Raw genomic sequence first — 10,242 nt, 5'->3', positions numbered from 1 at the left:
ACTCACACCCCCTCCAGCTGCCATGGTGCACAGGCGCACCAGTTTAATGGTACTGCGTAGGGCCCCATGTGTCCTACAGCTGGCCCTGGTGCCTAATTCTGTCTGTTTCACCCACAGGAATCTGACTCGCTGCACTGATTTCAAAAGAGCGTCTCTGGGTTTACATGAGTGTAACCCAGGTCAGCACATAGCGCTAACTGCAGCGTTCTCCCTTTCCTCCGGCAACTTGGCATGAGGGAAGCCAGCAGGGCCAACAGCTACTGTGGGCCTGGGGAGGAAGGGGTGTGTGTGTGGGGGTGGGGGCTGGCTCCGTGCCCCCAGAAGGTGCAGTCTCAGGTGGAAGGGGCAGTCCGTTCTTACACTGCCCCAGTCCTCACAGGCCTCTGACTACCACCGCTGTCACAGAAGCAGCATCAGCAGCTGGGAGCTTTGGCCCCTTTGAAACACTGGACTCAGTGCAATTGCCCCCTAGATACTCCCGCACACTCTAGCTGGCGGGCCGGGGGGAAACGAGCCAGCTCAGGCTGAGATCTTGCACATTAGCACCGCACCATCCACGGTTCATGGTCTGAGCAGCATCACTGCAGTCCCCCTGAACGGTGAGAGTCAGCTGTTCGCAGCATTCCAGAAGCACTGGAGTCCCCCAAGCCCACCACCCTCCAGTTGTTCGGGGCTTGCCTGCTGGTGCGTAACTCTGCTCGCTCCAGATCTAGTTCAGGAGGAGAGCAGCTGAACCTGCTGCATGAGCAGCATTAGAAAGCTGATCATGCTCAACGAACCGTGATGAACGTGAGCCCGTTTGGTGGCTTCCCAGTGACAGGGTGCTGAGCGAGCACTCGGCTTTCACCTCTCCGCCCAGCGCAGGAATGTGAGACATAGCACCATGAATCAACTAGGGACCGCACACCCCACCGCTGACACCAACGGTGACTAATGTAGAAGGTGAAACTCTCTGGATGGGGCAGCAGCAAATACAGAAGCCAATTCACTATCAGCACATGGAATAAAGAAGCCATTCCCGCAGGGTGTAAACCCATGTCTACGTTTACAAAAAATACCCGCCGCATGGCATCTCAGAGCCCACGTTAATTCAGTCGGGCTGGTGAGGTTCGGACTGGGGGGCTAAATATAACAGTAGAGATGCTCTCCCATGGGCTGGAGAGCCAGCTCTGGAACCCAGCTACGAGGAGGGTTGTGTAGCCCGTGCACCAGCCTGGGCTTCTTGCAAATTAAATTGACACCCAGTTAAATGGTTTTCACTCTGTTTACACCTCTGGTCTGATTTGCCAAGACACAAAGTGATGGCCCAGGTTCTGCCTAGGGTCCAGCCCCCCTGTGCGGCAGCTGGACAAAGAAGAATTCTCCCTGCACATACGTTGGCAGGAAGATGAGCTGTGTGAAGAGGGTAGCAGAGCTAGGCCCCAATTCAGTAGTGCTCTGGGTCTGGAGCACCCACAGGGAAAAATGAGTGCACCCACTAGCAGCCAAGATCCCCACTTTGCCCCCCTCCCCTCTGCATGACTCTTGCCCACTGATGACCCAACTGAACAACTCCCCTGCCCTCCGTTGCTTCCAGAATGCTGCACACAGCTGATTCACACTGTTCAGGAAGCTCCAGGAGGATTGGGGAGGGGCAGGGACAGGGCGCACTCCGGGGAGGAGGTGGGTCAGCAAGAAGCGTGGCAGGGCAGGGGGTTGAAGTGGGGGCAGGGTCTGGGGCAGAATGGGGGGGTTCAGCAGCCCCCGGTTAAAGGAGAAGTCGGCATCTGTAGTAGAAATAGGCTATGCCGGTCCTCCACTGGAGTGTGTTAGAGCTACCCCTCGGATGCGTTAAATCTGGACCCATGTGCTAGATTTGTGTATGTCTAGCTTTTCTAAATAGTTCTTAACCTGTTTTCTCCACTGAGGGCTGCCCACCTCCTTCCCATACGGCATTGCCTAGTGCATTTGTCTGGAAGCTGACCTTGTCTGTGAAGACAGAGGCAAAGGAAGCATTGAGTACTTCGGCTTTTCCCACATCTGTCACCAGGTTACCTCCCTCATCTAGTAAGGGCCCTGCATCCTCTCTGATCACCCTCTTAGTGCTAACATGCCTGTGGAAAGCTTTCTTGTTACCCTTCACATCCCTTGCTAGCTGCAATTCCAATTATGCTTTCGCCTTCCTGATAACTCCCCTGCATTCTCAAGCAAGATATTTATACTCCTCCCTAGTCCCCTGTCCAAGCTTCCACTTCTTGTAAGCTTCCTTTCTGTGTTTAAGCTCAGCAAGGATTTCCCCGGTAAGCCAATCTGGTCGCCTACCATATTTGCTTTTCTTACTGCACATCAAGAAGGTTTGTTCCTGTGCCTTTAATAAGGCTTCTTTAAAATATTGCCAGTTTTCCTGGACTCCTTTCCCCTTCATGTTAGCATCCCAGGGAATCCTGCCCATCAGTTTTCTGAGGGAGTCAAAGTCTGCTTTTCTGAAGTCCAGGGTGTGTGTTTTGCTACTCTCCTTTCTTCCTTTTGTCAGGATCCTGAAATTTATCATCTCATGATCACTGCTTCCCAGGTTGCCATGTGGGTCTCCAGCCACTCGATGCACCCTGAATTTTCTGGTCCAGCTTTGGGCATTCATTGTGCACATGCAGTGGCAGGGGCCTGGCTTTTGGAAGGGAAGGCACTTTGCCGCTCATTGGTGTGATCAAACTTTTCCCTAGTTTTCTCGCTTTCCCAGAATTGCCCCAAGAAAGGGAGCTGAGAGCCGTGGATAGTTCTCTGAAAACATGTGCTCCATGTAAGAGGCAACAGAATGTTAGGAACCACCAGGAATAGAAAATAAAACAGAACCTATCATAATGTCACTCCTATCTCTGTCCTGATGGTACACCCACCCTTGAATACTGCCAGTTTTCCTGGACTCCTTTCTCCTTCATGTTAGCAACCCAGGGAATCCTGCCCATCAGTTTTCTGAGGGAGTCAAAGTCTGCTTTTCTGAAGTCCAGGGTGTGTGTTTTGCTGCTCTCCTTTCTTCCTTTTGTCAGGATCCTGAAATCTACCATCTCATGATCACTGCTTCTCAGGCAATTTTAGTTCCCCATCTCAAAAATATACATATTAGGATTGGAAAAGGCACAGAGAGAGGCCACAAAAATAATCAAAGAGGTAGAACCACTTTAAGCAGAGATGAAAAAGACTGAGGCTGTTTTGCTTCGAAGATGGATGACGAAGGGGGGGATATGACAGAGGTCTATGAAATCCTGAACGGTGTGGAGAAAGTGACTCGGGAAGTTTCACTTACCTCTTCACACAATGCAAGAACTCAGCGTGTCTTGATCCAATTACTAGGCAGCAGGTTTAACACAAACATAAGGAAGTTCTTCAGCAAATACAGTCACCTCACAGACTTCGCTGCCAAGGAACGTTCTGAAGATCAAAAAAGAATTAGATGAGTTCTTGTTGACGACGATCAGGGATGCAATGCCCAGCTCTTGGTGTCCCTCAACCTCCAAGTGCCAGAAGCTGGGGCTGGCCGACGGGATGGATCACTTGAAATTCATAGAATCATGGAACACTAGAACTGGAAGGGACCACGAGAGGTCATCGAGTCCAGTCCTCTGCCCTCACAGCAGGACCCAGTATCATCTAGACCATCCCTGATAGATGTCTGTCTAACCTGCTCTTCAATATCTCCAGAGAGGGAGATTCCACAACCTCCCTAGGCAACTTATTCCAGTGTTTCACCACCCTGGCAGGAAGGAACTTTTCCCTAATGTCCAACTTAAACCTCCCTTGCTGCAGTTTAAGCCCATTGCTTCTTGTTCTATCCTCAGAGGCCAGGGAGAACAATTTTTCCTCCCTCCTCCTTGTGACACCCTTTTAGATACCTGAAAACTGCTCTCATCTCCCTGCTCAGCCTTCCCCTTTCCAAACTAGACTAAACCCAGATTACATTGTTCTGTTCATTGCCTCCGATACATTTGGCACTGGCCAGGGTGAGAAGTCAGGATACTGGGCTAGATGGACCATTGGGCTGACCCAACAGGGCCGTTCTTGTGCTCTTAGTGGAGGGGAGGGAGCGTGTCCAGAAAACACATTGGGGAGCACTTCAGAAGTGACGAGCGCCAGACAGATACACACATAATGAAAAGCAGAAGAGTCAGTCAGAGCCAGCACACAAGTGAGAAACGCAAAAAACCCGCCTCAGCGATGTGCCCCCCCCCCATCTACCCCTCACACACCAGAGCCTGGGGGGCCCAGGGTAGTAGATTGTGCATGCACCAGCCCTGTGGGGCAATCACTGGGGGCAGGAGTGCTGGCGTGGGATCCCCAATGCAGGTAGGGGAGCCCTGAGCCTCAGGGGCCAGACCCAGGCAAGCTAGGGGCTGCATCCAGCCCCTGGGCCTTAAGATCCCCATCCCTAATTTACAGAGTCACTCATTAACTGGCTCAGAGAGCAGCATACCTTCTCCCCTTTCTTTTTCTGGTGTTTCTTACTGACCCTGCCTCCCTCTTCCTCCAGCTCACCCGGCCTGCCTGTGTTTTCCTAGCGAACAGGGACATCCAGAGGCCAAAGAGGGAAGCTCACCAGGAGAGTTTAGCAAGCCGGCTTATTCACTCGCCTGCCTTTCCGATCTACTGCCCTGAGCTGCTGTGTTCCTCCTTTTCCCAAGGGAAGTGCAGGGGCCCATGCCCGGCGCCACCGCAAATTAGCCTTAGAGCAGACGATTTGCTCCAGGAAGCTGCACCGGCAGGGCATGGAGCAAACGGCCTTTTCCACCTCTGATTTCTAGACTCACAAAATGAATCTTTGGGTTTTCTTCCCCTCTGGGTGTTTCCCCTCCCCTCTTCACCCGTGGGGTCCATGCCACATTCTTTGACCAAATGCAAGACATCAGCAGACAGGGCAGGGAGTGAACTGAGCGCTCCACAACTGGGTTGCTCACTGCAGAGGATAGTGGTGGTCCCCATAAGAGCTGCCTTTCCCACTATGACACTGACTCTGCTGTGTGACCTTGGTCAAGTCCTTTGACTTCCCCAATCTCCTCCCAAACAAGGGGTAGTGAGCTTTGCAAAATGTTTAGCCCCAAGCCCAGGTGGAAGTCAGCTGGTTTCCCATAGGCTGTGTCTATACTGGCCCCGTTTTGTGCAAAAAAATCTGCAAATGAGGCAAAGTGTGGAATATCGCTGCACCCTCTTTACATAATTAATGAGGCTCCTTTTTTGCACAAGAGGCTTTTGCCCAAAAAGGAGCCGTCCACACAGCTCCTTTTTGCACAAACCCCCCCTCTTCCTCAAGAGCCATTCTGCATTTCTTTCAGGAAGAACAGCTCTTGCATGGGGGGGTGGGGGGGAAGGGGTTGCACAAAAAGGAACCGTGTGGACGCCTCCTTTTTGTGCAAAAGCATCTGGCGCAAAAATGGAGCCTCATTAATTATGCAAAGGGGATGCAGCGATATTCCACGCTTCGCCTCATTTGCAGATTTTTTTGCACAAAATGGGGCTAGTATAGACGTAACCTTATAGGGTTTTGAACCCAGACTTCAGCTTAGGTGCTTAAACCTTCCTGCCATCCCCTATAGCCTCCCAACTCTGCCCTACAGGCACCCCTTGACTGTCACCCTCTAACACCCATGACTCATGGCGCCTCCTGCTGGACATGCAGGGAATTAGCTGCAGAGCACTAGCTGCAGAGCACCCCCCTCTGGCCAGTGTCTCACCTACTGTGACCTGTTTGTGTTAATGGTTCTGCCACCTTCCATTAGGAGCCACGTCCCTCCCAGACTGCGGCACACGCCCCTCTGGGTACCACCCACCACAGTGCCCCCCACACTCTGGGGTTCTCCTCCTCCAGGAACCCCCAACCTCCCACACCCAGCTTGCCTCAGTGACCCACTGCCAGGCACCATCTACCCCCTTACCTCAGGGGCAAACAGCCATCTGACAAGGCCACTCCTCATAGGCCAGGGGTGGGAACCTGCTGCCTTCAGCTGCCTCCCTGCAGCCCTAGCACCCCCAGGCCTTGTCTCAAGCCCTGCAGCCTGGGAGTTTGCCTGGCCAGCACACCCCAGCTCTGCTCTGTCTCAGGAAGCATCTCGCTTCCCTGACTGCCAGGTCCCCACTGCTCCCCAGCTACAGCAAGCCTGAGTGAGTCTTTCTGCCCTGCAGGAGCCTTTATTTATACCGCCCTCAGCTGGGCCCTAATCGGCTGCCACCTGCCACAGCTCTCTGCCAGGGCTGGATTGAATCTTTCTTAGGCCAGGGCAGGGCAGCCCCTAGGGTTGCCAGGTGTCTGGTATTGACCCGGACAGTCCAGTATTTTCGCCTCCTGTCCTGTATTTTCTAGTTTTTTCCCTGCCAGGAGGCGAAAATACCAGACACTCGGCAACCCTACAACACACTCGGCAACTCTTGGGGTCCTTTTTTGGTTTTTTTGCTCAGCAACTTTGGTCTTCCCCCATTCTTTCCCCAGTGTTTTTTTTGGGGGGAGGAGTGTGTGGGGAGTATTTTGGGTTAAACCATCTGGCAACCCTGCCTGCTCTGCCCCACACCCCTTTGGCACCCTGCGAAGTAGCGCGGTGGCTGACAGAGTGGAAGAGCTATTGCTCGGGACATGGCGGACTAGATGGGGCAAGACACTAGAAAATGGGAAGCCTGCACTAGCCAGATATTTAATGGTAGCGAGGTGCCTACGTCCCATTGGTTTCCATGGGACTTGGGCACCGAGATACCTGCGAGGAGCCGAGCCAAGCTGACCTAATAAACAGCGATAACTGCTAAGGCTCCGAGGCCTGTAACCCTCTCTCAGGAGGAAGGGTTTTCTGGGGGCGGCTGCCCCTGGACCTGTGGGAGTGAAGGGAGGAAGATTCCCAGTGAGATTCCTTCCCCCCAACAGCGTCACCTTCCTCCTCCTCACACTGGCTTCCCGCTGCCTCTCCCTGCGAACCGGCCCCGGGGCACTTCTGGGGCTGCCAGTAACACTTGTGTTCAAAGTGCCGTGCCGTGGCTGGCCCGGGAGCGCCCTGGAACTGCTGGGAGACCCATCCGCTTGGGGGGGAGGAAGCCACCTGTGCCTCTAAAACTCCAAACCGTCTCCCTGCCCGGATTGAGCTCCTGCAGAACGACCCAGCCCCTTGCAGCTCTTCCCAGCCGGGGGAAGGCTTAAAACCGCCCCTGCCTGGGGAGCAGGTTCGCCCGGCAGCGCCGCTCACCCGCCATGCTAAGGCAGAGGCAGGAAAGGGTTAAACGTGGGACCCGGCTGCAGCCTGCGGCTAAATACACTGCGAGTGCGCAGCTTAACAGGGCCTAAGGGGCACGTACATAGCAAGCAGGAGTGTGGGTGGGGCCCTATAGTGAGGGCTGAGGGAAGCTGGGCGTAGGGTTTTCACTCTGAGGGAGCAGGTCTCTGGTTTTCATAAGCCCAGGATTTTCCCGCTTCCCTTAGGGAAGGGGTGGGGAGACTAAGCCCTGGGGATGGATGCAGCCCCTGGCTTGCCTGGATCCAGGTCTGGGTCCCCCCCCCCCCCCCCGGCATTGGGGAGCCCACACTGGTGCTCCAGTCCCCCTCCCCCTCCAGCCGTCCCTCTGTGGGGCTGGGCCACACCAAATCACCTAGCCAGGGCCCGCTAGGCTCTGGTGTGCGAGGGGACTGTGAGGCACGTCCCTCTCCTCAGTCACCGAGGGGTCGGTTTTGTTTCTTTGCTTCTCACTCGTGTGCGGCCCCCGACTGAGTTTTCTGTGGGTCAGCAGCCCCCACCCCTGGGGTTTTAACCCTGAAGGAGCAGGTGTCGGCTTGGTTTTTCTCCCCCCCCCCCCCCCCGGCCTTTCCTGCTTCCCTACGGGGGCCATATAGCACCTGCCGCGTCAGGGTTCTGGCGTTAGAGCAGCAGGTGTCGCTCTCGCCTCATGGATCTGGGGGCGCCGCTGGGCAGCGGCTAGTGGCAAAGACCTGACTGGCCCCCGGAGGAGCGTAGAAAGTGGCACGTGCAGAGGCAGGGAACCGTGGGCTGCCCTATAGCCCCGGCAATGGCGTAGCCACCCCAGTAATCTGCACTGGGAGGGGGGACTGATGGATTGGCCCCTTGCAGGGTAGAGACGCTTCTCAGCCCCTGCCCCTTTCCTTCTGCCCCGGCGCTGGGAATTAGACACCAGGCTGGCTCAGCGAGCAGGGGGGGGGTGTTATTTCTGCCCCTTGTGCCCCAATCCCCATAGACCACCCCCTCAGCGCGGGGGAGGGGGGCTCATTGCAGACCTCTTCCGCTGGAGACTGTAATGGCGTGAAAATGCCACTGCCCTTTGGGAAGGCAGGCAGAGCAGACGGCAGGGGAGCAGCACCGTCAGCAGGCTTTCTGGCTAGGGCCTTTCAGGCCCTGCAGGGGTCTGGGTGGTCACTGTGCGGGGCCTAGCTCATCAGAACGGCCAGACTGGGTCAGTCCAAAGGTCCAGCTAGCCCAGGGTCCTGTCTGCCCACAGCGGCCAATGCCAGGTGCCCTGGAGGGAGGGAACAAAACAGGGAATCATCAAGTGAGCCCTCCCCGGTCACCCGTTCCCAGCTTCTGAGAAACATCCTGGGTACGTCTACACTACAGCGCTAATTCGAACTAATTCGAATTAGCGCATCCAGACTAAAAAACTAGTTCGAATTAGCGTTTTGCTAATTCGAACTAGCATGTCCACTAGCATGGACCCTGAACCGGGGTTAAGGATGGCCGGAAGCAGTGCCGGCAGGGCATCAGATGAGGACTTAGAGCATGGAGCTGCTGTCTCAGGCTAGCCGAGGGCTGTGCTTAAAGGGACCCGACCCCCACCCCGGACAGACAGTTCTCAGGGTTCCCCGCTTGCAAAGCAGTCCTGGCTTGGAGTGCCCGGAGTGCCCACACTGGGCACATCACACCACTCGGCCATCAGCCCGGCTGCACTTGCCGCAGGCTGCCATCTGGGGGGGGATCAACCAGGGGGCTGCAGGAGAGCTTCCACCCTGAGGAGCCCGCAGAGCCACCCCAGTCCTCCCCACTGGGGGCTTGTACCCCATTCCTCCCTCACCTCCTTCCACTTGCCCCTTCCTAGCCCCCCTTCCTGATGTACAAAATAAAGGACACGTGTGTTCAAAAATAGAAACTCTCTTTATTGAACAAAACTCGGGGAGACTGGGAAAAGGAGGTGGGAGAGGGGAAGAGAGAGGGTGGTAGAGGGGAGGGCAACTAAAATGATCAGGGGTTTGGAACAGGTCCCATATGAAGAGAGGCTAAAGAGACTGGGACTTTTCAGCTTAGAAAAGAGGAGACTGAGGGGGGATATGATAGAGGTCTATAAATGCAGGAGTGGTGTGGAGAGGGTGCATAAAGAAAAGTTCTTCATTAGTTCCCATAATAGAAGGACTAGAGGACACCAAAGGAAAGGAATGGGTAGCAGGCTTCAAACTAATAACAGAAAGTTCTTCTTCACAAAGCAAATAGTCAATCTGTGGAACTCCTTGCTGCAGGAGGCTGTGAAGGCTAGAACTAGAACAGAGTTTAAAGAGAAGTTAGATAAAGTCATGGAGGTTGGGTCCATGGAGTGCTATTAACCAGAGGGTAGAAATGGTGTCCCTGGCCTCTGTTTGTGGAAGGCTGGAGATGGATGGCACGAGACAAATGGCTTGGCCATTGTCTTCGGTCCATCCCCTCCAGGGTACCTGGTGCTGGCCACTGTCGGCAGACAGGCTACTGGGCTAGATGGACCTTTGGTCTGACCCAGTATGGCCATTCTAAGTTCAGGGCTCAGGGTCGGGGGTCTCAGTGGACCACCTTGATTTTCATGCAAACCTGCTCCTGGGTGGCCAGGCTGGCAGCTATCCTGCCCTAGACGGCCACTTTCCTGTGCCTAGTGCGGAGGTCGTGGACGAGGTCCACGATGTCTGCACTAGACCAGGCGGCCGCCCGCCTCTTGCGGACCTGGGCAGGCTCCCGGGAGCCGCCAGCCTGGTCCCAGGAAGAGGCGGAGGGCTGGGTGGCAGCGGGTGGCTGGCTCGAGCCGTGCCAGGTCCAGGGTCTCCTGGCTGGGTGCTGGCAGGCTTGCACCTGGCACGGGCATCGTAGCCAGCCCGTGCCCCTTTAAGGGCTCTGGGGCCGGGAGGGGGGCAGAAGAGTTTCCCTGGTGGTGCCCAGAGTGGCCACCAGGGAAAGCTGGGGAGGGCTAGCCTCCCACTAGTTCGAATTAAGTGGCTACACAGCCCTTAATTCGAACTAGTTAATTCGAACTAGGCGTTAGTCCTCGTAGAATGAG

The sequence above is a fragment of the Pelodiscus sinensis genome, chromosome 15, assembly GCF_052426305.1.
Source record: "Pelodiscus sinensis isolate ZL-2025 chromosome 15, ASM5242630v1, whole genome shotgun sequence".
In the NCBI taxonomy this organism is placed as follows: domain Eukaryota; kingdom Metazoa; phylum Chordata; order Testudines; family Trionychidae; genus Pelodiscus; species Pelodiscus sinensis.
The sequence above is the reverse complement of the archived record's forward strand: the minus strand, read 5'-3'. Positions refer to the sequence as shown.